The sequence below is a fragment of the Rhodnius prolixus genome, unplaced genomic scaffold (genome assembly GCF_049639745.1).
Source record: "Rhodnius prolixus isolate KJV_2025 unplaced genomic scaffold, Rpr scaffold_13, whole genome shotgun sequence".
Lineage (NCBI taxonomy): Eukaryota > Metazoa > Arthropoda > Insecta > Hemiptera > Reduviidae > Rhodnius > Rhodnius prolixus.
In genome coordinates, this window is record NW_027411583.1 from 9,775,112 (window position 1) to 9,799,722 (window position 24,611).

The 24,611-nt window shown below is 36.1% G+C and overlaps 1 protein-coding gene across 13 annotated transcripts in view; it reads right to left on the reverse strand.

The window, feature by feature from the left end:
• The window catches only part of LOC141447722 (uncharacterized), a 610,137-nt gene that overhangs the window by 515,968 nt on the left and 69,558 nt on the right, over positions 1 to 24,611 (reverse strand). For all 13 annotated transcript variants that reach the window (XM_074115490.1, XM_074115484.1, XM_074115497.1 and 10 more), the window contains one exon: positions 10,262 to 10,309. The gene's annotated coding sequence lies outside the window, so the exon portion shown is untranslated. The remainder of the gene's footprint in view (positions 1 to 10,261; positions 10,310 to 24,611) is intronic.

Below are 24,611 nucleotides of genomic sequence, written 5' to 3' on the forward strand. Positions count from 1 at the left end.
CAAGTAGAGTAAGCTCGTGAAGAGAGTGTAAGAATGAATCCTCAGGGAGTGAATACAATGGCTGGATGTGATTGAGTGTCCCGTGCGGTGGTCTGGCGTCCTTATATACTCTAGATATAAACTATTTCTAAAAGAATTAGCTGAAATGAATGACGAGTAGAGTAAGGTCGTGAAGAGAGTGTAAGAAAGAATCCTCAGTGAGTGAATGCAATGCCTTGGATGCGATTGAGTGTCCCGAGCGGTGGTCTGGTGTCCTTATATACCCTGAAGCTTGTTCTGGGCCCTACCAAGCTTCAACACTTAACAGCTAACTATTCACATCCACCTTTTTTTTGCCAATTTTGAAATTTCCAACTTCCGGGACACTAGTTATGTTTCCATTACAAGTTAAAAAAAGGAGAAATCGCAAGGAATTCAAATTTTATATTACGCTTAAGTGTCTCCACAGGATTAGATAATACGTCCGCCGGAAATGACATTTTGTAGAAATTACTATAAAGACATATTGCCCTACAGAACAACTGTTTGCACAATTGTTTGGACTGTTTACACGGTTACGTAGTATTAATAATTTTAGTGACGTCATTCTTCAATATGGGGGGGGCTAACTGTTCTCTTAAGGTCACCAGCAACGTCATTAATTCTAAAGCGATCATCTAAATGCAAACTAAGTTCGAAATTATGAGAATAAGTTTACAATTACTCAAAAATAAGGGTACAAGATTTGTTGAGTTATGGCCTGAATTGTATGTAGTATTTTCTCTTAAATTTTGTTATATAGGGAAAAACTCAAAATGGAGAAATTCTTCAAAAAAAAAATAATACCTCAAAGGGAAGGAAAACATACAATACGACTGGAAAAACCATATTACAACTGCGTTGCAGCGTATTTTCTTACAATTTCTTGTAAGTTCTCTCCCACACACTCACGCGCTGAAACTCTCCCTTTTTTAGCCCTTTGTTCTCATATTTTTATGAAAGCTGTTTTTTATATGACTTTTGTAAAGTTATACGTACAGCTCCTTCCGCCCAAGTTCAGGACTTCTTCCGTCTTTGCTTTGCTTTCTTTTACTTCAGCCTTTTCAGTAGCTTTATTAAGTTGTGCATATTTTAAAAGTACATTTCATTTGACATTGTTTTAAAGTTCTAGACTTTGGAATGAAACGGGTATTCTAGGGGTTTCGTCACAATATATCTTGAAAACGGATGTACCCAATTGTAATAAGGCAATCAAAAAAAAAACCGGAAATACCATATTTACGTTCAAAATATATCCTTTTCATTCTCAAGTGATTTCTCCAAAAATCATTTTCCAATATTGGAAAAATAAATCGGTGATCATAAAATGAGCTCATTTGTGTATTTTTGACTTAAATCAATCGCTTTAAATAACTTCGAGCACTAAACTCACTTTACGACAATAAACTCGAATACGCTTATTATAGATGAGTTTAGCACAATTTTAGAGCTGCACAATTTTGTGTAAACAGCTTGCACTTTGTTTACAAATGAAACATACATAGGCTGTTTACTTTCTCGACGGAAGTAAACAAGGGTGTGAAAGTTAAACATAATGAATTATTAGTCAGCTGTTTATTGTACAATGCATGATGGGAAATTGGCGGGATGAATTCAGAGGGTGTACTACGATAGTAGTGGTAGTGAAGCGGACAATAAAAAAACTGGGAGGAAATTCCTTTTCAGTCCCTTTTAATTAGAGGAATTCTATCAATTGGACACTTGATTGGAAAGGAATTCCAACCCGAGGGCATCCATTTTGGTCGAACAGCCTTGGGTAAACGGACTGGGAATGCGCCAATAAATTAACAGTAATTAAACAAAAAGAAAAACAACGTGCCATTCCAGTAATGGGTACCGATTTACAATGATAGCAATTTTTAATAGTGAAATTGTCGCGTGAATGGTGACGCCATAATTTTATTATAATTTATTATTAAATACAAGGTGTGGCTATTAAATAACGAGACTGATGCTGCTACAGAAGAACTATGCTACGCCAAATCCGTAACGACCGATAGCTGTGAAGGCGTAAGGCCTTCTCTTTCGATTGTGCAGCGTCTCACGTGTTGGTAGAGAAATCTGCCTGACCGGAAACGTCGTTTGTGTTCAAGAGGTGTTAGTTTCGTTTTGCCGCAAAACGTGATACTATACATATAGTAGAGTAACGAATTGTCGTGAAATTGCATATGAAACTTGGTGAAACCGCTACTGAAACTTTTGAGTGGTTCAAGCGTTTTTCCAAGATGGCAGAGAAGACGACGGAGATGTTGACCGCCCTTCCACGTCCAAAAACGGATGAAAATATCGATTATAATTAATCAACATTACTACCAGTGAGGTGCTTGCTCAACTCCGTGAAAGAGTAAGTAAAAAAACGACCCGATTTGTGGAAGGACAAGTCACGCAGGTTCTCGATCAAGACAACGCGCCGGCTCACACTGCATTGTCTGGTCAAGACGTTTTCCTAGCATCCCAGTTTTAGGCCATCCGCCTTATTCGCCTGACCTGGCCGCCCCATGTGACTTTTATCTGTTCCCCCAAAGTCAAATCTGCATTAAAAGGAACACGATTTCAGTCCGTTGAAGCTGTGAAAGAAAAAGCGGCACGCGTCATGCAGGGGAGCTCACAGAAAAAGACTTCCAGCACTGTTTCGAACAATGGTAAATTCGCATGGAGCGTTGTAGGGATAGGGGAGTGGTGTATATTGAAGGTGATAATAACCAAAATATGTATAAATTTAAAATAAAATGTTTTATAGCAATAGTCTCGTTATTTAATAGCCACACTAAAATAATGGTATTGGTTTTCGACCGTTGTTATTAGATTATCCAAGGGAAATCATTGAGTTGCAGTCAATAAATATTGTGAACAATATTTCTTTCTTTAAACACCGACGTTTCGGTAAATATATTTACCTTCTTCACGGTCGGTCTCGTGTTCTTGTGTGCGCGTGCGCGTGATGAAAATTAGAGCGTGGTCCAATAGAAACATTCCAATTAAACCGCTTTACGCAATATTACTAACAAACTGTCAAACCATTTCAACTAAACAAGAAAGAATTTAATTGGTGCTTACATTGGTAATAAAAACAAAAGACCAATGGAACAAAGTAATAAAAGACCAAACTAAAGAGCATATTAAAGGCTAATGGAGGGGAAAAAGCTTATTCTAAAGTTGCAACTAGAAACTTGTAAGCTTGAAGATAGAAAATTAGAAGGTAGTTTGTGGGTTTTGCTGGTTTAGCTTTTTCCACAGTTGAGCCTAGCTTAACTAATAAATGCTGAAAACTGGGTCTCACAAGGCCAATTCAGCAGTTGACTAAGATGCAGCTACTGCAAATCTATGAACTATACTTTACTGGCCGTAGAACTTAGTTTAGTTCAGACTGACGCTTGAAATTTTAACCATTTTAAAACTAATTAATTTCCTACTAAAAAAGCTTGGAATCCACATTAATGATTATCTTTTAATCCGTTCCAAATTAAATCCAGACAGTAATTAGTATTGTATTTTCTAGCATTCCAGTAAAAACTTTAATCCTATTTTGAAATACAAAAAGTCACTGAAACGTACATTATATTATAATGGAAAAGAAACATTAAAAGAAAGCCTACTCAATCCCCTCTTCCAGAAGTATCCTTACGGGAATTTTCAAGGGATAATGTGCCCAAAGAAAACTTAGATCAAAAGGAATCTGATAAGAGGGGATGAGTGGAAATACTCCAACATACCTAGGCTCCACCCTAACCTGGCAAGGTGCTGAATGTGGAAGCCAGAAAAGGTTCCGCGAGCCGACCCAGCGAGAGGAGCACAAAATAATGAGAAAGGCGCTAATGACCTCTGCAGTCGATGCGCCAAATAAAAGAAAAGAACAGGAAAATATCATCTTTAAATCTATTTAAGAGGCAGTGAGTGACCTGTGCGACCATCTCAACACAGAACGCCAATGTACTAGGATGGTTGCCAAATCCTGAGGGAACTAACGGCTTCCATCCATCATTGGATTCCACTCACGCCTCTTGGTGCACATGGATGTACATGGCCAGTAAAAACATTCCTGTGGCTCCTCACAGCCTCCTTATTCGCCTGACTTGAGTCTCCTTGTGACTTTTTTCTCTTCCCGAAGTTGAAAAAAATCACCTCAAGGGAACTCATTTTGGGACAGTCAAAAAACATTCAAACGGCTGTAACCGACCAGCTGAAGGCTATTCCAGTGTCGGAGTTCGAGCACTGCTATGAGGAGTGGAAGAAACGTCTCCAGCGCTGTGTGGCTTCAGAAGAAAGTCATTTTGAAGGTGACAATATAGAATTGTAATTCTTTTTGAATAAAACAATCAGTCTCATTACTTAATTTACAGACCTCGTATATACGTGCATGAGTATTTGCGTTGTTCTTATTCTCCATCTATTTTGCTTGTTGTACATAGATAACAGTTGAAAAATTTGTAAACAAAAAACAAAAATCTAATATTTTAGAGTAGTAAATAATCAATGCAGTGAAGTAGTTCAGAGAATTCAGAGGACTCAAAACGGATATTACAGCTGAATAAGCTCGGCATCAAAAACAAAATTAACATGATCGTAATACTTTCTGGAATAAGAGGAACTAAAAAAAAAAATCGATAATCGACTTCCTGTAACCTGTTTTTTCGTACAGAGAAAGCAGATAACGATGTTCAATTAAATCGATTAATGCGATTATTGTTAAAAAGAAAAAAAAAGAAGGAAGTCACTACATAAAAGGTTACTTTATTTATTACTTGTATTTAGTGACAATTGCCGTTAGATTGGTAACACTGAGAGATGGGGGCGAAAAGTCGGGAGTGGGCAAGAGAAAGGCCAAAAAAAAAAGGGGGAAGAGCAGGAACAGTTTATTGAAAAAGAAGGATGGTTTAGATAAATCTTACAAAAGGTACAGGATATTGGGAAAAAGGTTAACTCCCATGGCTTGCGAAATAGCCAACGTTAAAAGTGGTTTTTCTCCTCTGAATGGCCCCGAATGAAAGCGCCACTTTAAGCTCTCTTTGGAAAAGCTTCAAAATTTCGGTGTGTGGTGGAAAAAGTTATAAAAAAAAAAAAAAACAGAAAAGCAGGTATGAAATTCTTAAGGTCCTTAAACTTAAAACGTTTCCTTCAAATTTGGTATTTTCAAATACAAAACTAGACTTAGGATGGAAGGATAGAGAAACAGTTTCTTTAACTCAACCAACCCGCAGAGCCACGCCCTGAAGGGGACAATATATATTTGTCGAAACGTTGGCAAAAAGACGAGTTGTTTTTTATTTGACCGATTCCTCGCAAATCTTCCATCCTAAGTTCAACAATTTGCGGTCACGAAAACTATATATTCATAAAACTAGACATTAATCTGCAATCCCTTTCCAGAAAAAAAAAATGCCCTTAATACAACTTTTCTGGAATAATATTTAAATGAAAAATAGTAGAACCACGTGTGGGCAACGGAATAAACCTAAAGAAAATCGATATTGTTATAGAAACCTCCAAGAATTGACGACATATACAGGTAATTAGATGCACCATTTCGCTACGGAGACATAATATTCTCCCACCAACATCTATGTGCTTAAATCTGTAGCAGAGCTAGCTAAGAAATATGAATGTATTTAAAAGTTATAGCCGATTAGAATGAATGGAAGAAAATGATTAGAGAAGGATTACGGTGATTTTAATTTTGGTTACGCTATAAGGATGGCAGGAATATAGAGTACTGATCCATCCATTAGTTGTAAGTTTGTATGTAAATAGTAGAGGGATGAATGTGTGAAGCGAATGTATTTATAAGTAAGAATGGAGAGTGAGTGATATTCTAGTGATAAGCACCTAGACGATGCTGCCTGTGTGGCAAAAGCCAATGCCATAAAAAAGGCAAAAAAAAACCTCTAAGAAGTGAAAGATAGATAGATAAATAAACCTTTATTATAAAGATTGTACAAAAAATACAGACGAGAAGTGCCAATGCACAATACATTATAACCTACATAACAATGCTGTGTGGAAAGCTTAAGATTTGAAGGATAAGAATGCAGGGAAAAAGGAAGGAAAAACCTGCAGCTAGTGTAGAATGTTGGAGAAGTAGGTGTTTCGATTCTTTTGTGCCTTTAGGGACAAGAAGGAGATCGTAGGAGGCTACGTCGCTGCAGAGTGGGTTAGGATGATAGTCTAGGATGGAAAGGAGTTCGAGAAACGAGACGATGTTAGATATATGAGTGTACGGTACAGGGATAATGGATGTAGTCTCCGTGGATTGAGTCAATTCTAGTGCGTCGTGGAAAGTCTGTCGCAAGGCTGTGGAATTTGTTCTGAGTTGTCCTAGAGTTTATTGATGTTACTAACGCAGGCTCCAGGCGGAGCAGGCATAGACCACTTTGTTGTAAAGGAGGAGTTTGTTGGTCACAGTCATCTTGGGAGTCACGTGAGAGTAAAGGAAAATAAATAGTCTTACTAGTCCAGTTTGCCTGCGTTTACTTTGTCCTGAAAGTCAATTTGTTGTCCCAAAGTTAAGGCCTAAGTACTTAACGTGGGTAGACTCACGGGATTATTATGAGAAGTGAAAAGAAAACAGCCTGCAAAATTGGTACATCTGGGGTTGATGTAATTCCGTCAGGTTCATCATGGAAATGTTCACCGAAATTTCAACTCTAAGCTTCCTGTGTGGAAACTAACAATTTTCTTTTAGATTCTAGTGGACTTTAAAACGGATTTTTCCGATGAAAACTTACCCAGTAAGAGGAAGTGCAGATTTTCTTTTCTTTTCTTTTTTGGAATCTTTCACCGGAAAAGAGTGGATTATATAAACTAATCTGAATGTGAGAAATTTAATAAATTTAAGAGAAAGTGAAAAAAAACTGTTCTAAGAAAGAGAAAGTAGTGTGAATTTTTCACGCTAGATTTCCACTTTAATATATTTTGAACATGCATAAATGAAAATGGAAAATTATAACTATTTCCCAGTAGAATTTAGCTACTATACTCCCTGTGGAAATATAGTAATTGTTAAAAAACTTGGTCATGCACAAGTATGATTTGTTGGGCGCCAAATGGTGTTGGGTGGGGGTAAGGAGGAGGAGTGAACTCTTTGTTAACGTGGTGGTGAAAACTAAAAAAAAAGAAAATAGCTTTTCCGTGCCAGCAGTTTTCATTTGAAACCAGATCAAGTCTTAAATTACTCTTACAAAAGGTATAAGTAGAGTGAGATATACTCGTACATATATACAGGCAGGACGGTACCTTCAAAATCCTCTTACATTCTCTTTCTCTCTCGCACACATAATATCGTCATTGTTATAACGTCATCCGCACACAGCTCATTGTCATCAGCAGACGATATGGTATATGGTTTCTCTTAAGCAGAGGTTAATATACTTAAGAACCATTACAATACTTAATGTTGAAAAGGTAGAATCATTTTTCTTTTACTTCCGCTTTTTCGCACTCAAGAAAGCAGCTATTTCCGGCCTAAAATCAATTTGAAGTATTAATAATTATTATTTTTTTTAGTGACTTCCTTTGCCACACATTTAGAATATTACGAACTCTACAAAACTTATTCGATTAAATGGCTCTTTGAGTCTTCAAATTTGGGACTTAAGTTTTAAGACTTTAATTTTAGAGAAAAACTCAAAAAAAAAGCCTATTTTTTTGGAAAAGTGTTTTAAGTAGAAGTTACAGGGGAAAACCCCCCTGAAAACTCAAATTTTGATTGAGTAAAATGATATTTACAGAATGCTAATTTTGTTATAAAGATTATTATTGGGTTAAATTGGTCTTTGGACTGAAAGCATCGTCATATAGGTTGATTTGGCGGAGCCCCCTCCCCCATATTGGTTTGTAAAGAGTTTTCCTGTGTGACGTAAGGATGGATTTGCACTGCACGTGTTGTATCAGTGTGAGGGGCTCGTCTGGGCTAAGGATGTTACTTCTCGGGGAGGTGAATACCAAGGCCTGAGGAGCTTTACTCTCCAGCATTAAGAGTCTGATTAAAAGGACAGGTCTGGAGGGTGAGCTTTGGAGAGAGGGGAGCCAGAATAGACCCAAAGGGGTCGCAATGGCGTAGTAGGCCTTGAGGCCGCCCTAGTCTAATCTAATCTAAGGATGGATTTAAATCCAAGGAGTATTCTGTGCTGTCTGTAATGTCCATTAAGTTCCTAAGTTCATTTCAGTTTTTTTTGTGTGTGTGTGAGGGTTCCCCTAAATTAAGACGTCTGACTAAGGCTGGAAACATTGTGGAGCAGCGAGTAAAGCGGCGATGATTGTTGATACAAATCAGAGAGCGCGTGGAGCAGCGAGCAAAAAGTCGCATGCACACAGTGACCAAGTTAAGTCGCGTTTCTCCTATCGACGAGACATGATGGAGGAATTATTTCTATAAGAAAATTCTTCCTTGAAAAGTTTGGTATTTACAGCAGCTTAGGAAGCAGGAGGCTGCAGTGTTCCTTGATAAAAACAGGACTAGACATGAACTTTGGTGAATTCCATCACTTTGTACTCCAACAACTTCGGGAGCATCCTAGCAAGTTTCAAGCGTATTTTCGAAAGTCTATTTCAACATTTGATTACATACTAGCGAGTGTTGAAAGCATGTTAATCAAGAAAAGAACGAATTTCAATGTTATCCTGTCCCATTTCTTATCCAACACAAATCGGTTGTGATGTAGAAGATCCTTTTGGTCCCACAGTGGTTTCTTTAAAAAAAACTACACCAATGAATGCAGCAATATCCCATTTTAACCTTTGAAAATTGAGCGCGATAAAAGCGAAGAAATCAAACATGTCACAACACGTTGCTCTACTCTCTCTCTTGGTAGCGTCGCTCTATCTTCGCTTTGCTCCCCACGGTTAACTTGCGTTTGTTTTCACCGCTTTACTCTTCGCTATCATCGCCACTTTGCTCGTAGCTCCACTATGTTTCCAGCCTTAAGTAGAACCCTAAAAGTACCAAACTTTAGTGCAGAAGTGGGTGAATATCACGGTTAGTTTTGATGTACTGTACGAGGGGGTACCCAAAAAAAACCGGAATTATTTTTTAAAAGCTATTTATTTACATATTTTTTACAGAACAACCTTATCCCCTTCAAAATACTCTCCATTACAACTAATACATTTGTTCCACCGGTGCTTCCACTGTTCGAAACATTTTTTGTAGTCATCTTTAGAAATGGCTGACAGCTCCTTCTTCGTTTTTTTCTTGACCTCTTCAATGTTGTCAAATCGGTGACCTTTCATGCCCTTTTTCATGCGTGGAAATAAGAAAAAGTCGCACGGAGCCAGGTCAGGCGAGTAAGGTGCGTGGGGCAGCGGAACCATGCCATTTTTAGCCAAAAACTGTGTAACAGAGATGGCTGTGTGTGCAGGTGCATTGTCGTGGTGGAAGAACCAGTCTCCTGTTTGCCACAAATCGGGTCTTTTTTGGCGAACACTATTGCGCAATCTTTTCAAAACTTCCAAATACAAGGTTTGATTGACGGTCTGACCTGGGGGGACAAACTCTGAATGGACTACGCCTTTGGCATCAAAAAAGCAAATCAGCATTGTTTTGATGTTTGACTTGACTTGACGACATTTTTAAACCGAGTAAACCACTCGTATACTTGGAGTTTTTCCCATAGCGTCATCTTTGTAAGCTGTTTTCAACATTAAAACACTTTCAGCAGCATTTTTGCCGAGTAGAAAACAAAATTTCAGAGCTGCACGTTGTTCACTTAAACTTGCCATCATAAAAAACGAAAAAAGAACAAAACAGCGCTGGTAAAAACAATCACTGCAGATGAACAGAACAAGCCAGGCAGGACTGAACTGGCAAGGAATTGCGCTATACACGTCTAGCGGCAGAAATGCGTACTACATAAGCTCCATGCGCAGCAACGCAATTGCGGTTATTTTTGGGTACCCCCTCGTATAAGGTAGACAAGGGCTTGTTTCTTTAACATAGCCAAGATGTTCTTCTTCAATGTTGGAAGACATAAGTAGAGGATCTGTTAAAAATGGCAGCATTTTGTGATTTAAGGGGCGGAAGATGGACAAACAATTTCAAAACAGGGGAAAGACGTGCGAATATGTTCACAGCTGACTCTTTTTTCGGGTTATGACGTCATTATATGACGTTATAAACCATCACTTCAAAAAAAAAAAAGACATACTTTACACACTTTGATAGCTATGCAAATTAAAAGTCGCAAAAATAATAAAATAGGGAGACCTTAAAAATGTTTTAAAGTCCTACCTTTTTTACAGCTCTAACTTGACGTCTCTTCAGCACCCACTCCGGCAGCTGTAATTAAAAATAAGATGTAAATTAGACGCTTATTATCATTTTCATAATTAAGGGTTAGATGGGTGAATAATTTATAATTAAAAATAAATTTAAGGTTTATTTCTATGCTCTTTCCCTTTAAAATGGCAGTGATCATTAGGGCCGGTTAATTTTAGTTTTTAAAAACAGCTTTTAAAAGTATTTTTAAGCCCGGTTTATTTCTAAAAATAATCTAAAAACATTGTTTTAAACTAATCATGTTTTATTTGTTTACAGTGTTCACACTAAGTGGCTGTAAGAAAAGAGCTCTAGTCTAATTTATTTTTGAACAAAGATTACTGTGGCAGTGACAAATAGTGGTTAAAATAGAGATGTACGTTGATATTCTGTACAACTTATTTCTATCGTTTCAGCTTCTAAATGTTAACTTTTTTTTTTTTTTAATCATTTATTTAGTACAATAAACGCATTTTGCGTTATAAGCAACAATGATAACAATAAGCAACATTCACACATAACAGAGTGGAGAAGTTACCCAACGGTAACATTCCAAAAAACATTCTAAATTCTACTGACTCTCTTCATCAGAGAGAAGATCGCGAGGCCACTGTCTTTTAAGACCGTCCTAGAAGTGTTGTCTGGAAATGTTCTTGAAGATAGATGTTGTACCAGTGGATTGTGATGAGATTGAAGGTTAAGATGGAATTTCCTGTAACGTGTTTTCAGCAACTTGTGTTGCACGAAAGGAATGTTCAAGTCTGTGTGCCATGGTTTGATTGGTGACGAGTAGAAAGGAGCGTCCAACTATAGGGCGAAGAATTTTAGACTGCAAGGCCCTGGATCCTTTGGAGAGATTTGAGCGTTTGGTTGAACCTGTTACCGACTAAAATTCGGGTAACAAAATTTAGTTATAATTTTAATTTTAAATAATTTAATCTATAAAGCAAATGCAAGCCTAGCATTAGCAAAACGTAGTTTTTTATGCAGAAAACAATAGAATAGAGTGAAGGTGTACTTCGGACTGCTGACGAAGGGAAAAAAAAGCAGAGCGGCGCATAGTTGAGAGGAGTGAGGGACAGTGTGAGAGTGTGAGAGCTAGCGTGCGGTGTGAAGGACCGGATTTTCCTGTTCTCTACGGCTAGGCCGGATTAGTATTCCTAATTTTTCCTTATTAGGAAATTAGGAAAAATTGTGTAGCGGGTGAGTTACCAGTGGTAGTAGTAGTGCCGTGGTAATATACCCCTGAGCAGGGATTGTACGCTACAAAATAAAAAGGGTGAAAAGGGAAGAAGAAAGTGCGAGGAGGACTGTGCTGGAAAAAGCTCTGGAACAGCATCGTGGGGATCCCGAAGAAAGAAGACAGCGGTCACCTCCGTAAATATCACTCTATGAATTACTAACTGAAAAAGAACAACAACCAGGCCTGGGGTAAGTCCCGTTTTGATTCAAACTGTTTCCCGGAGAAGCGTCTGCTGACAGGCTCTGTTTGGACAATCAAAGAACTTTACCTTTTCTTTTAGTAGTTACTAGTTTTATTATTTTGATTCTTTCTTTTGTTGCATGTAATTAATTTGTCTTTGTGGTATTAAGGTTTTCATTTTGAAAAGTATTTCTAGTATTTTTGTGTTAACATTCAGCTTTTATATAAGTTCTAGTTTTTTTTTCTGTGTAAGGAAGCTTCCGTAATTAAGGTAATTAGCGTAACGTTCAAACTTGAACAAGTAAACTAGGTTGCATTTGCTGTTATTTCTGTTTCGTGTGCTTAATAGTTTTTAATATACGCATTATAAACTCCTACTTGCCTTTTCTTTGATTTTCTTCCTGCTCCCCCTTCCCCCGTAGGTTTCGCCGTTTACTACGGAAGTTCATGTTAAAACGGCGTGGCGCCCAAATATAACGCAGGTATACGTATATATATATTTCCAATTGTTATACACTTTATTTTATTTTCTTTTATTTATTTATCTCTGATGCCTACACCTCGGCCCACCCCGTCTCCACTGAAGCTACGCCGGGGTAGCGGAAGTTGAGCGTAACAAACCCCAAACAGTTCGATGCCATAAGCCAAGACTGGCTTTAATATTCTAAATCAGTGGTTGCCAAACTTTTTTGACCCATCGACCCCTTTTTGTAGTCAAAACATGCCCATGGACTCCTTTTTATGGTCAAAACTTGCCCACGGACCCCCAAGTGAAAAAGCTACATAAATGCATAGTCTAAAAATTATAAATTTAAAAAAGCATTTTGTTGATAAAGTATTTATTGAAATTATAAATTTTGTTTAAAGTAAAATTAAAAAAAATTAATAATTTGGATGAACGTGATGAGATGTTATGAGTGTATTTATATCCGGCTCAATGTGTGTGAGTAGCGACCGCAAATCCCCACGAGTAATCTTTGGTTCAGGTCTGCATGAAGAGCCGTTAAGAGTTCGACAGTGAGCAAGCAAATCTTCATCTCTACTTTGCAATTTCGAAAGATTTGGAAACTGAGAACGTTCTCCACTTCCCAAGTTTTGTTTTTACGGAAAACGTTTTTCAAAACGAACACAAATATAACGCTTTTAGTTTTAATTAAATTTAATTGGTCACCTTGTTAGTCTCTAATTTCCATAATAATAAAAATGGATCACAGTTTTATTATTTTATATTGAACCTTGCGCGGACCCCCCTGACGTTGTTCAGGGACCCCCAAATCAATTTTAATTTTCCACGGACCTCCTGAATGATACCGGGGACCCCTGGGGGTTCGTAGGGACCACTTTGGGAACCACTGTTCTAAATGTTGACTTTTTTTTCCAAAATTTGTGTTTTTTTTTATTTTAATCAATCAAAAAGTTTGTGCAATCAATTCATCAAAGCAGAATTTATGGCAATTTGTGCTAATACGAGTAAGATTCTACCACAGTTTAGGGGGAGTTCCATAAAAAAAAAAAGCCACAAGACGTAATTCTACACCGGAACTCTATAGTACAAGCATTTCCTGTGAAGACTGCAATTTAGAAGCACTTAAATCGCTTTCAAAAGATGTACGCAAATAAAGGCACTAATTTAAAATAAATAAATAAAGATACTAAATTTAAAGCCACGAGCTGGAGGAGAGAGCCGAACAGCAGATACAACAATGGGTGCAGCGAACGTGTACAGAAGAAGGTGCTGCGGGGGGCAGGGGTCAGACTGCCTGGACCAATGGGGACGGCTTATTTTCCCGTCCACTGATTGGGAAAATGCTTTATTACCCTGGTCCGTGAGTCAGTTACAGGGTAATCTCCCCCGAAAAAAAGGCCGACCAGTGAAGGATAGGAGAAGTTTAGAAGGATCACCGCAAAAGGAGTCATCGCATGCGACCAAGAGCAAGGCAACCTACCTCCCCCGGCCTACAGAACCTTTTAAAGTAATTTACTTAATGTACGTACGTACCAGGCGTGCCCCTAGCAACTAGCTTCCTGTAGCTTGAACAGGGAAAGAGCACAGGGTTTTTCTTACTTAGGAGAAAAAAGGCAAGATGAAAATCTTGTGGAAGAAATCTAAGGTAAACACGCGCACATGATTGTCTCCCTTACTGCAATTTAAGTAATTAAACTTTTTTTCTTGAATACTAGAATCCCAGATTCGAATCCCCACCAGCTGCAGACTCTTAGAATTTCTCTCTTTCTAGAAACTTTCTTACAGTTCACCTGTGCCCAGTTATGAACATTGTTGTCGGTAACTAGAGAGTACACGATCAAAAAAAAAAAAAAAACCTCTGGGCGCTAATGTCCTCAGATGTTGAAGCGCCTTAAATTTTAAAAAAATTAAACAAAAATGGCCTGAAACTTTAAAGAAAATGTGTTTACACTTCAGCAACTACTAAAGCTTGGGCATTTTCTTAAATATTTATTAATCCTAAATTTCGAGGGAGAAGTTATTTTGTAGATAAAAGTTTGGTACAACCAAATTGCAACGCTACCTCAGTGGACAGGAACAATACGTAACAACAAAGGACTTAATATATATATACAACAATTCCTTTTAGGGCACTCCCACCACTACCGACAGCCTGAGGGTCATGTCCCTTTCCTCTTTCCCTAAAATTCAACTAGGATTTCAGTAAAATTGAAATTTCCCTTGAAAATTCAACCAAAACTAGTAAAGATACGATTTTGTCACAATTTATAATATTAGCAGGTAAAATTACTTAGTCAAAGTTTCAACTGGAGAAGTTCTGAACTAAGTTTCACTTGGTTAAGTTATGCACCTAAAAGGGTTGCCATAGTGAGTGGAGACTGATGCCTTTGCTGTGTAGTTATGCCCCTTTTTGACTGTAAAGGGAGCGTCTGTGCCTGTTTTTTGGGTATATAGCCCCAATATCCTTCGTCCAACTTAACTCTGCCTAAAAGCCTAGAACTTTACTCGTTACTTCAGTTTTTCTTACTTCAATCTTTGTCATCAAATATGATTTTTAAGAGACATACATTTTTTTTATATCTTATTTATACTCAAAAAGAATTTTTTTTTTTTTTGCGTTTATTTATGCTACAATCAGCGTGTTAGGGCTATAAGTAACAATGATACAATAGAGTAGTAAATGATAAGGTAACGAGTGGAGAAGTTACCCAGTGGTAACACTCCAAAACATTAGACTGTTAGTCCACTCTCTTCACTTGAGAGGAGATCATGAGGCCATTGTCTTTTAAGGCGTCTTGCCCGGATTGTCAGGAAAAGTTCTAGAAGAAAGATTTTGAGCTAGAGAATTTATATGAGATTGCAAGTTAAAGTGGAGTTTTCTGTATCTTGTTTCAGCAACTTGGGTGACAAAAGGAATGTTAAGGTCAATGTGTATAGTCCAGGTTGGAGAGTTTACAATTAGTTCGAAGTTAGATTGAAGAAATTGAATCCTTTGTAGATTGGAGCGTGTAGTTGAACCCCACAGCTCTATTCCATACGCTCGCAGATGGGTTTCAAAATAGAAGTATAAATTAGTCTTTTGTTGTCCAGAGAGAGTTTAGATCTATCGTCTAAGAGTCTTTTAAGTAGTCGATAGCGTCTGTTTAGTTCTGTCCTTTTAAGTCTAGTGTGGGGGTTCTAAGAAAGTCTTCGGTCTAAGTAAAGCCCAAGACCTAATATTATTTAATTAGTTAATAAGTACTTGAATTATACTGAAATGGGACCTTAGAGAAAACCACAACTACCCTTCGCCGCCCTAAATGCACTTCATCAAATTTTCCCGTTATCTTTTTTCTTTCTTTTTTTTTTTTTAATTTTTAAGTTGTAGAACTAATTATGAGCTATAAGTATACCTAGGCGCCACGGTAGCCGGGCGGTTAAGAGGCGAGACCCGCAAAGCTAAGGTGTATTGCGCTACTAGTCTAGGCCTTGGATTTTATTTAGTGGTTAATATGAGAAATTTATAGTAAAGTATGTTTGGCGGTTATAGGCTAGACCCCCAAAGCTAATATGTATTGCGGTACTAGTCTAACCCTTGAATTTTATTTAATGTTTAATATGAGAAATTTATAGTAAAGTATGTTTGGCGGTTATAGGCTAGACCCGCAAAGCTAAGATGTATTGCGGTACTAGTCTAGCCCTTGGATTTTATTTAATGGTTAATATGAGAAATTTATAGTAAAGTATGTTAGGCAGATATAGGCTAGACCCGCAAAGCTAAGATGTATTGTTGGTTTAGTGGGTTCGATTCCCTGTCTAGCTCTTAGATTTTATTTAAAGTTTAATATGAGAAATTTACAGTAAAGTATGTTTGGTAGTCGCCACCGTCCACGACACCTAATTTGGTAGTTGGATGTAAAACCTGCCTGAAAAAATAGGCAATTACTTTACTTTACTACAAGTATACCTGATTTAAAGACTGTCGGGTATCTAAATCAAGTATTAAATTTGAACTTCCTGAAGATAGTTAGTTTTTTACGTCACTCTAACTACATACTACACAGACAGACAAAGTGACAGACTGACAGACAAATTTCTACTAACCACTTTTCTTTTTCACTTTTCTTTTTCAACTCCGGCAACCACAAAACGATATATTTACGATATTTCTAAAACTTGGCCTCATCGTAACATGATCTTAGACAAGATTAAAGAGCTAGTAATAAAGGTCAAAAAGTCAGTGTAGGGCTGCTGAAAAACCATTTCAAGGAGGAACCATTTTCAGCTATAAATTTCCTGAATACGTTCTTAGCTTCCAGTAGAGGGACGTTATTTCATTAATGGGTGGGGGTGGGGATGGCACTAATATATATCCCTTACTAATGTACGGAAGGGAATGTTCTGCCCTTTCTACGCTGGACCAACAGATCGCTCCCCTTTTGGATTTAACATAAAACTAATGGAACCCCTTGTTAGTGGGTAGTAAGCTAAGGGTGCTTTTTCTTTGTAGTTGTTCACCACTTCCGTCTAAATAATATTGATGAATTATTATCTACTTTTTCGATATTCGTTAGACCTGTTAACGAGAAAATCGATTTGAAAAAAAGTCGCACTTCCCGTCGATAGATTACTACCAAAACCAAAGTAACTGAAGCCCGGAAGTAGAACCAAAATACAGAAAACCAAGATAAAATTGCATAAAATCCAAGATAAACTAATTCTATAACTTAAATAAACGTAGCCATCATAAAGAATTGACAACTAATAAAGGCTTATCTCAATTTTCTATATTTGCCTCCATTACACTTCCTTCCTGTTATAAAAAAAAAAAGGGAGGAAAAAAACCTGTTTCCGGAACAGGAAACAAAAACAATAGTCCTGGGTAAAAAAAAATCATTCCATCCTGTTAGTGACGTCATTTAGCTTGCAACATGACTTCATATGGCGGCAGCACACGTCATACTGATAGTATGTTTTTTATAATATATAAACTTGCATTTATATAGTTACACATCTACAACTTTTTTTTCGCCCTCTTATTAACTCAACGTCTTTATCTTTCTTCCTTTGCGCTCTAATCTTTACAGTCTAACATTGCAATCAAACTGCAGTGTATGCAGTTTTATGAGAGTAAGACGAACATTAATTATCTTTTTTTTTTATAATTATTTTGTCTGCCATTAATAATTTAAATCATAAAAATTTTATGGCATTGCAAATTAAAAAGGTAGTCAAAAATGGTAAATACATCTATCGATATTGTCATCATCTCTAACTGGAAACGATTTATTGTAGGATTCAGAATTCACTGGAAAATCCCTAATTTGAGCTTTTCTCCAGCAAAATTTTATTTTTCTTTATTGATTTATTGGAAGGAATGAACTAATCTATGTGCTTAAATCTGTAGCAAAGCTAGCTAAGAAATATGAATGTATTTAAAAGTTATAGCCGATTAGGGAGTTGCACGCTAGCAGTTGTTGTGAACACTTGAAATCTGTTGCTCTGCATATTTCTGTTCTTTTTTAATGGTTTTTGGTGTGATTTGAACGCAGTTTTTTTTCGTATTGGTGTATTAAACTATTGTGTGTACTTTGGAGAATTTTGGAGGAGGAATATTTAGTAATAAGTGTGGAAAAATTAAAAGTTAAATTTGAAATAGATAAGTGTTGTTAACTTTTGTGCTAAAGTTCAGCCTATAGTTGAGAGAAGAGAACTGTGTTCATGAGAAGAGAAGAGATATAAGTCAAGGTTATTTATTGCTCTATGAACATTTACATGTTTATTATTGCTTTTTAGTTTTCCGTTTAGATTTGTATCAAGAAATTGAATTAAGACCGTTTAATAATTTAAAATATAAATGAAAGTATTTAGTGGTAAATTCAAGAATAGAAGAATATAGATTTTTATATAATTAGTTCAATGCTGATTATATGTTTTGATTACTGGTTATGAGTGATGGAGCGATAAAAAGTGTAAGTGAAAGTAAAACAAGCGTTGAACGTTTTAGTAAAAGAAGAAGAAGTAATAGCTCTCCAGAAGAAATAGATAGTAAAAAAAATGCCGCGCTCATTGGATGTTGTAGACGATAAGTTGTTAAATAGAATAAGTGAAATGCTTGATTCAAAATTGGCAACATTTAAGAATGACTTTAAAGTCATAGAAGAAAAATTAGAAATAATTATAAGTGATAATAAAAATTTGAAAGCGGAAATTGTGCATTTGAAAGAGGAAAATAAGGAGATTAAAAGAAATCTCGAATTTCTGTTAAGGAAGACGAAATCTAAAAACTTAATAATAGGCGGTTTGGAGGAGATCAGTGTTACAGAAAATAAAATTACGGCAGTGCAGGATTTTTTAAATAGAGCATTAGGTGTAAATGATTTGATGATTGATAGAATATTGCCCATTGGACGAAATAAGAGCATTTTGGTTGAGTTTTTGAAAATTTCTGATGTACAACTGGTATTACGGAACGCAAAGAAACTAAGAGGGACTGGAATATGGATCAACAGGGATCTGTCTTATCAGGATAGGCAAAAAAGGAAAAACTTACTGGAAGTGAAGAAAAGGATATTGGATAAGGATAAGGAGGCTAAGGTGTTGGTGAGAAATCATTTTTTGATTTATCAAGATAGAAAATTTTTTTGGGATGATGTAGAGGGAGTTATTGCCAGGGAACAGGACCTACAGCTCTTAAAAAACTTTTTGGAGAAGAAGGAGGGAAATCTGGGTTAGAAAATGAAGCCAACCTTGCTGAAGTTAGTAAGCATTGTAGAGAAACAAGTTTTTGCTGTCGTGAGTATGTTTGTTCTATCTTGAGTTACAATGTGGCTGGTTTAAAAAATAAGGAGGATCAACCAGAATTTTTTAATTTTGTAAAAGGGTATGATTTATTTTTTCTTTATGAAACATTTATTGAAGACAAAGATTTTTTTAGGTTCGAAAAGTATTTTAGTAGGTATAAATTAAGCTGGATAGGAGCTAAAAGAGATAATAAATTCGGGAGAGCTAAACAAGGTTGCTTGTATGGGATTAGAATCAACTGTGAAATATCCAAATTATTTGATTTTATTATTTTAGACGGTTTTAGTGCAGTGCGTTTTAAGATTGATACGGAAGAAACCTATATTTTACCTGCATATATTAGTGGAGATAAGTGGAATGATGAATTTGAGCGTTTAGCTAATTTTTTGCATAAAATTTCTGTTAATGTTATTTTGTTAGGGGATTTCAATGTTAGAGTGGCTGATTTGCAGTCTATACCGGCAGATCTTGTAGATGGTAGACTAGGATTAAGCATAGATAGGAAATCAAAAGATATTGTAATAAACAATAAAGGTAAAATGTTTGTAGGTATGTGCGATGAATGTAATTTAATTATATTAAATGGTAGGACGCCAAGTGACCCAGATGGGGAGTTTACATTTATTGGTGGACCTGGGAATTCTGTAAATGATTTATGTTGTGTATCTTATGATTTAGCTGGATTAGTCAGTGATTTCTGTGTGGTACCGCAATTGTTTTCGGACCACATGCCGCTTCATTTGTCTCTCAGTTTGAATACAGATTTTAGAAAGAATACACTTTTACCGCTTCTCCCTAAATTAACTTGGACCGTATCTGATGACAAACATTTTGGTAACAAACTGCAAAAAATTGTTAATTGTAATAATAATATCCCATTAAATACACAAGAAGCAATAGATGTATTTATTAAAATGATTAGAGATGCATCCACTTTGGGTAATTGTAAACAAAGAGCTGTTAATAATGGAAGAACAAAACAAAAATGGTACGATATGGAATGTAAACAATTAAGAAATAAATGTTTTAGGCTTTTACATCTGTTTAGAAAAAGTGGGTTAGGGTTTATCAAAAACAAGTATACTATTTGTAATCGAGAATACAAGTTTATATGTAAAAATAAAAAGAGAGAATATTTTTTGGCATTGAATGAGCAATTGAAGAAGGTTCAGAATTCTAAAGATTTTTGGTCAGTTATTAAAGAATTGAGAAATAAGAATTTTATCTGTTCACCCGCAATTAAAAATAAGGAATGGATAGAGCATTTTAGCAGTTTGTTAAATCCTGCAGGTCATTCGAATTTAATAAGTTTTGCAGCGCCTTTAACAGTGGTAGCGGTCTTGGATAAAGAATTCAGTTATAAGGAGTTTTTAAAAGTAATAAATAAGGTAAAGATTGGAAAAGCGCCCGGTCTTGATCGCGTTCCTTTTGAATTTTATAAGTATAGTACACAACATTTTTTGGAGAAATTACTGAATTTGTTCAATTACATTTATGAATCGTCAGATGTGCCGGCGAGTTTTTCGCGATCAATTATTTTTCCATTACTTAAAAAAGGAGATGTAAATGTTGCTGGGAATTACAGAGGGATTTCTTTTTTGGACTGCATTTCTAAATTATTTACTGGTTTGCTTTTGCAGAGGTTAGAAGCATGGGTAACTGAAAATAATGTTTTGCTGGAATACCAAGCTGGATTTAGAAAAGGATATTCCACAGTGGACAACATTTTTAATCTTCTTAACATTATTAAATTGAAAACTAGAAATAAAGGGGAAAAATTATACTGTTGTTTTATTGATTTTAAGTCGGCGTTTGACTCTCCAAGTAGAAATAATATCTTTTATAAATTACATACAATGGGGGTGTCTACTAAATTCATAAATGAGGTACAAGGTTTGTATAAACAGACCGAGGTCTGTGTGTGGACTCCGGTAGGCATTACGAGAAGCTTTCCAACGAAAATGGGTTTGAAACAGGGATGCTTGTTATCACCACTGTTGTTCTCGTTATATATAAATGATATACATGAGGCCCTAGAAGGTGGCATTCGTATTGCGGGTATAAATATTAGATGTTTATTATACGCCGATGATATTGTTATAATGGCTGATCACCCCTCCATACTTCAAAGAATGTTAAATAATTTGTCTCGGTATTGTGATTGCTGGAATTTATCAGTGAACCTTACCAAGTCGAAAATAATGGTTTTCAGAAATGGTGGGAGGTTAGCGCGAAATGAACATTGATCATATCTTGGAGAAAATCTAGAAATAGTAAATGACTATAAGTATCTGGGGATTCGAGTGTCGCCAAGGCTTTCTTTTAGACAGCATTTCTTAGAAAAAGTATCTACTGCTAAATTTGGAATAAATTCGACCTATAGCAGCTTATTGAAAAATTATGGTGTCCCCATATCAGCGAAATTGGAAGTTTTCAACGCTGTTTCAAGAGCAGTTATTTGTTATGCTGCGCAAGTTTGGGGTTTTAGGCGGTTTGTTTCTATTGAAAGAGTATTCACCTTTTTCATCAAAAAAATATTCTCTCTTCCACGAAATTCGCCGGACTATATAATATATTTGGAAACAGGGGCTAGTCCGTTATATATCTTTACTTTATCTCTGCATATCAACTATATTCATAAAGTATTGTCATTAGATAATTCCAGGTTGACCAAGTTACTTGCTCAAGAAATCATTAATAAAAAACTGTTTTGGCACGAGAATTTTATAAATTTATGCAAAAAATATGATTGTGAAGTAAATTATAGAGATTCACCTAATATAGTTAATTTATTAGATAAAATTAAACATGAATTTAAATGCAGTTTATTGTCAAAAGCAAATCGTTCTGTTTATCTTAGTATATATAAGGATTTGTCATTGAGTTTACAAAATCCTTATATAGCAGATGATAACAATTTTATTTTAATGAAAAATGTTTTTAAGGTAAGAGGTCAGCTCTTAGGACTGAATTTTAGAATTGGGAGAAGTGAGCAAGAGCATTTATGCAGTTTGTGCAATCTGGGTCAAGTGGAAGATGTCTACCACTACATTGCCGTTTGTCCTGTTTTAAGGGAGTTCAGAATTAAATGTTTTGGGACAAAACAATTAGGTGAACCCCAATTTTTAGAGTATTTGAATGGTAAGGACTGGGCACAGCTTAATATGTATTGTATATGCGCAGGTAGATATAGGAAGTTTATGATAGAACAGTTTAATTTTTAGTTTCTTCTCTTAAATTTTATGTATTTTTGTTTTATTTTATTTTTTGTTTTTTTTGTATCAAATTGGAATTTTAGTTAGGTGCTTCTCTGCTGATGGACCAAGTCCATGCATTTGTGTTATATATTGTAATTTTTCTTCATTACGTTTATTGTAAATTGGAAATATACACCTTATTATTATTATTATTATTATAGCCGATTAGAATGAATGGAAGAAAATGATTAGAGAAGGATTACGGTGATTTTAATTTCGGTTAAGCTATAAGGATGGCAGGAATATAGAGTACTGATCCATCCATTAGTTGTAAGTTTGTATGTAAATAGTAGAGGGATGAATGTGTGAAGCGAATGTATTTATAAGTAAGAATGGAGAGTGAGTGATATTCTAGTGATAAGCACCTAGACGATGCTGGCTGTATGGCAGAAGTCAATGCCATAAAAAAAGGCACAAAAAAATCCAATTTTATCACCAAAATTTTTATTAGATACCAAAACGCATCCATCATCAATTTCATCCAGCTGTGAACAAAACACTCTTGATCGATAAACTTGCGTGGTACCCAGTTTTGACAATTTACATTTCCACAATCAAGAATCAAAAATGTCCCACGGGGCTTGAAAATGAGGAGGGTAAAAGGTGTTCTAATGGTTTCAGTTGGCTGCACTGCCCACTCAATCGTTCTATTCTGGAATAGATTGGAAAATCAGAAAGAACCACCTTGAATTGATGGAATAGTTTGGATAACCAGACATAGTTGCCCAAATAAAGAAAGGAGTTTGAGTTGGTTTGGGTCACGTGGAGAGGATGGATGCCTGCGGGAAGGGTGCCACGAAAATTGTTAAAAGAAAAACCCCACCTTGAATTAATAGAATTGTTTGGAGAACCAGACATACATAGTCGCCCAAATAAAGAAAGGAGAGTTTGAGACAGATGGTTTGCAATACGTGGAGAGGATGCCTGCGGAAAGGGTGCCCCGAAAATTGTTAAAAGAAAATCCCAGGAGGTAGAAGATGGCTGGATGATGTGGAAGAAGACCTTCGTCTGGGTTAGAGTTAGAAGATGGCAGCGCCTTAAGGCCGTAGTCCGCGACGAATGGGGAAAAAACTTGTCGAGGAGGTCGAGGTCCTACTTTAAGGACTGTCGAAGCAGATAGTAAGTAAGTAAAGCTCTAAAATGTTTATGGATTGAGGTAAGAGGAAGTCATGAGAGTTACCACATAAGATTTCCTTATTTAATCATTAATCATTGTATTAAAAAATTTCTAGCATAAGAATTAAGTCTAATTGTACGAAGAAAATTTATTACAGGAGTCCTTAAATAAAGATAAATGAGACAATTATCTGAATTAAGATGATCACATTTTCGTCGAGAGAGCAGGAAAATATAAGAGATTTTCTCCTCAAAGTGAGAGAGAAATTTTAATTTTTTTTTAAAGGAGAAAATGAGAAAATTTTCTCTTCTCTGGAGAATAGTTATGGAGAATAGGTTGACACTAGTAGATGTCGCAATGCGGTCATCAACCAGAAATGCTACCCCTACTTCTGGGGCTAAATAGGGAAGAAGTACATTTCTGGTGGCGTGGATTAGCTTAATGGTTAAATAATGGTTCACCTTTTTTTTCTTTTTGTAATCACCATAATTACAACCAGAAAAGGTTAAGCTGGGCTGGGTGGAGGAGGGAGGGACAATTTTCTGGTGAAACTGGAAATTTTTTGGGAAGGGGGATAAAGCAGCATAATTTTCTTTTCTTTGTCTCATGTATTTTAATTGTAGTCTTTGTTTCTTATTAATTAAGCAGCCCCATTATAACATGGGAATTGCAATGGTAATTTTGGCGATAAGTTAACACCTATCCGTGGATAGGACAAGAGGTTGGAGGATCGCATCGTATCCGTTTTCTTTTCTTTTTTTTTTGCGCCCATAAAAATTCTCTTCATTTCTAAACGCCCTTTTAAATATTAAACTGCCGTTATAACCTTTGAAAAATAATTATTATTTATTTAACATCACCTTTTTTCTTAACCCTTTGAAAGAAGCACCGTTATAATGGTACAGATTTCCGCTTTTTTTACCGGAAGAAATACGTGAAATGCGCTAAAAAACACGTGATTAAAAAAAGGAAAACCACCTTTTTCAATCTAAAGCGTCAGCGCTATAAGTAACAGTGATAACCAAGTAACAAATAAGTAAATGAGTGGAGAAGTTACCCAGTGGTAACACTCCAAAACATTATATGGTTAGTCACTCTCTTCACTTGAGAGGAGATCCCGAGGCCAGACTGTCTTTTAAGACGTCTTGTCCGGGTTGTCCGGAAGAGTTCTAGAAGAAAGATTTTGAGCTAGAGGGATTTATATGAGATTGCAGGCTGAAGTGGAGTTTTCTGTATCGTGTTTTCAGCGACTTGTGCGACAAAAGGAATGTTAAGGT